The following is a 6,388-nucleotide window of genomic DNA, read 5'->3' on the forward strand; positions in this document are numbered from 1 at the left end:
AGGCCACCAGAATTGTCAAAAACTGAATTACAATTCTATTTTTAATTGGATTTTAATATTTGATTACAAAAGGAAAATTTTTAACGGTTTCTGATTTAGAGTAATTTTGCAAAATTTCATACGTAGTTTTCTATTTTAAAAAGATTCAAGGTCATTCTAGATAAGCATTTAGTTCGGAATAACGGAAATAACCTTGCTACTATTGCATTCTGTGATTTAGGGCTTTATTGTGGAAATGCGCTCCATGTAGAGAGTTTGTTGTACTATTGCAGCTCAATCCTAATTAATTCGAGAATTCATTTCAAAATCCATTTGGAAATCTATTTTCAAGTGAATCTAAAGAACAGGGAATTTAATGAACAGGCAAAATGAGCCTTTTTAGACTTTTCTATCGCCTGCCTGGGTATTTCTGCTAAATACGTACCATGCACGTCACAAGTTGATTTGCATCCACGCTGGCTATTCAGCATCCACAGCTGAACTCTGCATTGGCTCCAATCTTGAAATGATGCACAGATATTCGCCTTAAGTGACGAAAGTCAGGCAGCAGTTCTTGGCGTCCCACTAATGTGATTGTCCGCAAAGTTCGATCATAATAGTTGATTTTATCCGTCGAGGCTGGCAGGTTTTTTTATTTGTTATTTATTTTATTTTATTTCGGAGCGATTTAGGATTTTCATCTTGATTAATCAGTTTGATGTACAGAATTTGACTACCACCATGTTTCTGTCATTCACTTTTGAGTCAGCAACTACAGTTAATTACAGAAACCTAGAAGAAGTAAAATTTTATAAGAAAGCAAACAATCAACGTCTGATGATGGAGGAACCGGTGACGAAATGTATGCTAAAATAAAAAATATATATATTTTATAAATAATTCAAAAAAAAAAAAGAAAGTAATATATACAAGAGTAAAGCAATAAATTACTACTATTCAAGAAAATAATAATCTAGTATCCGGGTGTATATAAAAAGTTAATAAGAGGAGTATGTTTTAATAAGAACTGATAGTTCAAATCCGGGAGAATCCTCAGGAAACCTTTGGAACCGATATGCAGGATATGAGAAGACTAGCTGACTACACCATATAGACAACCTCTTAGTCCGTGACTGGATTAGAAGCAATATTCTTGGTACTTAATTAGACGCATGTTATAAGAAACAAAATATTGATTCATCACATTAATCTATGAAAAAAAATAAAATAAATAAATAAAATAGATAAATATAAAGGAAATTAATTTTTTTACAACTTTCACACCAATAGGAATTAAAATTCTTATTAATAAACTTTCTTCTAATCAGAAATTTCCTCCTTCACTTCAGATAAACATACAGATAGACTATCAATTAGAATTACTGGTATTTTCGTTTAGTTTATCGGAACGGGATTTACATTATGTGAGGCGTCCTCAGCTTAATCACGTGAACAAGTGTGCTACAGAGTGGAAAAGCAGGATAATCAGAAGTTACTGTAAGCTGAGTCATCTAATAAAAAAAATCAAAAGTTAAAAGTAAAAGGAGTTCTATGATACAAAGTTTTTGTCTGTTCGGACTACCGAAATAAATCTATTTTTAAACGCAAGTAAACAACGTTTGAATGAAATGAAAATCACTCAGTATTTGGAAAAATATTAGGCTGCAATGTACAGTTTTTCAAACTATATAATGTTAGCGCAAGAAATAAACATATTAATCTCTGAATATGAAAAATATACATAAGTTAGAACTTTGAAGATTATAGTAAGTGAAAATCAAGTGTGTGTTCAAAACTGGTTATCTTTTGTTTTAGCAACGCAAATCGCTGGGATTTCTAGATTCTACTTATCTATTTTTTTTAAATCGCGTAGATCTTTTCATAAGCTGAGACAAGAGTAAATTGGGTAACTTAAAAGGAACTTTAGGTAAACATGTTTGTAAGCTAAGAGAAATACAGTTTTGGATTAATATATAAAAATAAATAAACACGGCAAACTTTTCACCGATTTAATTTATTTAAACAACAACCATTAATAATGCAAACTTGATTGGCTCGATTACTTTGAATAATAATCTCATTCACACATCTTTTCCCTAGCTACCACTTACATTGAAATATAGAAAATTAATTATACACAACTCCTCTGTTACAATACACATAGTACAATACGTAGAATTCAAAAATCTCGGTTGTACGTGAAAGAATTTACTAACAGTTCATTACTTTATTCTAAGAATTTGATTGATCATAGTATAAAATACCATAAATTTCTAATTAAAACCTAGCAGTATAAATGCCAATTATGGCAATACTAACTTCAGCACAGTGACCACAAGTTTCGTTATCAATCTCAATATAAAATAATATATGAATGGATATTCGTTTATACGAGTGCCAGTCTGTAAGCAAACAGTAAAGCTTCATATGCCGACACTTCGAGACATTTGTATCTATCATTTCTTAAAAATTTCAAAATATTTTCCTTTATTTTTTAAGAAAGGTAGGCAGAAGAATGAACATTCTAGAAATGCGATCAAGTTGCTTTATTCAAGAAAGTGACCAATCAGAAATTAATAAAAATGAGTTAAATTAAAATGTCTACAGGAAATGAATTACCTGTTCTTCTACCCATTTTTTTGTTTAATTCTTCGAAGTTGTCTGATTTCACCTTTAAAGGTTCCACTTCCAGTACAATTCCAAATTGCAGATAATCTTGGTAGCAATAATTATAATGCAATAATAAATCACCGAAGAATTTTTACTCACTGTTGCTTAATACACATGACACAAATTTCTAAGGACAACAGTAGTTGGAAAATCCAACTTATCCATAGCCATATTTGGAAATGACAAGTTCAGAAATGAGGATTTATTATTTTGTTATATATTTTTTAAGGTTTTCTTGTTAATTGTGCACATACGATTATATGTCAATTACTCCGGAAATGGTTGATCTATCGGAAATAAAACATCTCTTAGACAAATTAAATGCGGATTACCGTGAAACATCAGAAATTGACAAGGTCTTTCATTGGAAGCAACTTTTGCAAGGCAAAAGTTTTGAAACTCACAGGCGTTTCACTTCCAAGGAAATCCAAATTGTGGGGAAATATATGTTGTGACAGATTATACATCTTGAGCCTCTCTTCGAATGGATTTTTTTTTTGGCAATAGTTTCCAAATTGGATCTTTCTGTCCTTCCTTCTATGTTTGGCTCTACCCTACTTCTCTTCTGAGCCCTGACTGCTCACATCACATCTTGCAACTTGTAGGGGGCGCTTTGACGCCACTTGGCCCATTCGTAATCAATGTAATGATTTAGGGTCAGAATGTTTTTTTTTTGTCTTTCAACTATAACAGCCGTTGCTCGTTCGCCTATAAAGACAAATGATGTAGATTTATTGAAATTAAAAATACACAGAAAAAAGTTAAACAAAATGAATCTTCAGCAGGTATTTCACCGTCAGTCACATTAAATAGTAACATTATTACACCGTAGTATTATTCGTGTTAAGTAACTGCAACTAGTTTTCTTCAGGTTCTTATAGTATACATAAATGTATTTAAATACTAAACTGAATGATAAAAATTCTCTGTATTATTACGGTACGTTTGATACGCTAGCGGTTCTTATGTTCAACAGATGCAAAAGGCGATTTTGTAGCAATGGATTCCGGAACTATCAGCCCTTTTAATTAACTATAGATGCTGTCGAAGTTTACACAATCATAATTTAATAAAATGAAATCGTATATGTTACACATTATCTCTGTGTCAATATATATTACTATATTTTTAATTATTTCTTTGGCAAGGAGTCTTGTTGATCTAGCACTTGGTAATGATAAGTTTTAATATACAGTAAACAGTTTTATTATATGTGAAAACGTGGATTGAAAGAAAAGCAGATTCGAGGTAGGTATTTAGCCTAGGGAATGTTTGCGTGCCAATGAAAAGCACTTTTTTTGTAGACAAAAAATTGAACTTTCTTCTTCTTCAAAAAATCTGACTGACACCTTATGTACCGCTTAACAAATAATCGCGTGAACTTCAGCACTGAAGTCTTCTACTTTCTTTAAAATATTGTTAACACATTTAAGACTTCATAATGAAAAAGATTACTACAGCAAACAGAAGAGCTCCAGTTGTTATAGTAGTACACATTAAAAAAGCAAAATAAAAAGCACAGCCTTAATCTATTGGCGCTACTTATATTAATTTCCTTCTGATGTGGTTATTCAGGATTTAATTCAGAATTCAGGTTATTCAGCATTTATTGCCAGATGATACTATTTAACTGACTTCTTATGAAGTACCCTAATTTGCTGATATTAGAGATCAAAAATTAGTAAATTCTCAAACATTTTCGCAGACAAAATTGCCTACTATAAAAGGTGTCGAAAAGTCATGGTCATTAGGAAAAAAATTAGGTTTACAATACATCAACCAAAAATAAAATTCAGCTATCAATAGTTTCCATTGGTCCATCCTATAATATCGAAAGTCATTTGATTAAAATGTCACAGCTGTTCGGACTTACAAAATACTGGGCCATAGGTTGCGGTTTCTTTACGAGCAGCATTAATTGAACTCAAGGGGAAAGTGAAGGTTTTAATTACCGAAAATAAGGGAAATATTAATTTGAGATATTTTATTTTTTTTAAATTATCTAATTTGATAAAAACTAATAAAACGACAATACGAACCTTATCAATTATTTAACTAATGTTTTGTAAGGTTAGATTATTTGGTTATCTCATATAAACTAAACTATTGAACAATAAGTAAACGTTACCTCTTTGAAAGTAGATTAAAAAACAAAATTCTTACTTAAATATTAACAAATCCATAAATCTAACACTTCCCTTAATATCTTAATTTGCCAAAACTAAGACTAACTGTACTAATTCAAGTTAACTTTCGCCTCATCATTTTTGAAGCATCAAGTTCATTAAGCATTTTTAGCCTCAGACATTTAGTGTGTCGGTCTTGGAACTGTACTTGTAGATAATCAAATTAATGTTTTCCTAGATGAGAATTTATACTGTATTTTAGAAGTGGGAGTCTCTATCCTAATCAACAAATTTTCCCATTTTCATGCTTATTATCTTTATTCCTGCTAATCTCATTACAATACCTTTTCAAATCCGTCATATTAATAAACTTGTCCCCTAGAATGACACCCAATAAAAATGATTCTGGTTAACAAAACCCTATGAAGCTTAGATCCTTCCTACTCCATTTAATATTAATAAGCTCCATGGAGTCCTTAACAAAGGCAAAAAAATCTTCGAACAGGTGCACGAGTTAATTTGGCCCAAACTCATCCTTCGTATTATACACTCTTTTGCCCTTTTATTAGCTGCCAGTGTTGTGAAATCGAAGGTTCTAGGCCCAAGATTTAAGAAAACCCATAATCGCCATCTCATTAGCTTTTTCTATAACTAAATGAGGATTTCTCAAAAAATAAATAAACTAAGGAGAGTTTTTCTAACGATCCTCACCGTTACAAATGTATATCTGGCTGGATACAATTACTATAGGTTTTAGAATGATCTTATACATCGCCGATTTTGCTCCTCTAGAGCACTTCACAGTTTTCCTGAACACCAAATTGCAACCATTATTCTGATTTTAATTTGCAATTGTTTTTCTTCGTTAAGGGTTTGGAGGCATCATTAACCACAGAAAGTACACAGTCGAAAAAGATTGCTGATAATGAAAGGACAATATCTCAGACACGCTAAAATGTATCTAAGAAAACAATGAACACATGATGTAATTCATATGTTTATGAAAAAAATTACTGTATTCATTCATTCAACCTTTGTACGAATCAGACTAAAATAAAGAGAAAACAGTTTTATGCTTCACTGCCTACTTTCCATGATAGAAAATTTACGAAAACAACCTCTAAAAGACTTGAAGCACTTGACCTTTTGGCAATTATAGTACCTTCTTCTAGCTTCGAACAATAAGAAGAAATACGTCAGAGAACTTAAACCACAAATAGTGCCGTGTCGCCATATGAAATCCTACCTTACAGAAATAAACGCATACCTGTGACCTTCTATGAATTATAACTACAACTTTACACCACTATATTCTATATATAGAGAGCAATATAATTTAAAAACTAAGATTCAGTGCGATTCTAAGAAATAAATTACATTTACAATATTGTTGGCAACATAATTGAATGGTTGGTTTGGGATAACGTATGCTCATGTATTCGTAAATACATCAATCTCCACCACTTTTTTTTACACTCCTGAATTCATAATCACTATTGAGAAGTAAACAATATCTGATTCGTCTCTTTAGGGGATTTACAATATTCTTATATAAGTTTTACAATATATATCTTATTTTACCCGTCGCAGCACGCATGTTTACTGTATACATG

This window comes from Rhodnius prolixus, unplaced genomic scaffold, assembly GCF_049639745.1.
Source record: "Rhodnius prolixus isolate KJV_2025 unplaced genomic scaffold, Rpr scaffold_5, whole genome shotgun sequence".
Taxonomy (NCBI): Eukaryota; Metazoa; Arthropoda; class Insecta; order Hemiptera; family Reduviidae; genus Rhodnius; species Rhodnius prolixus.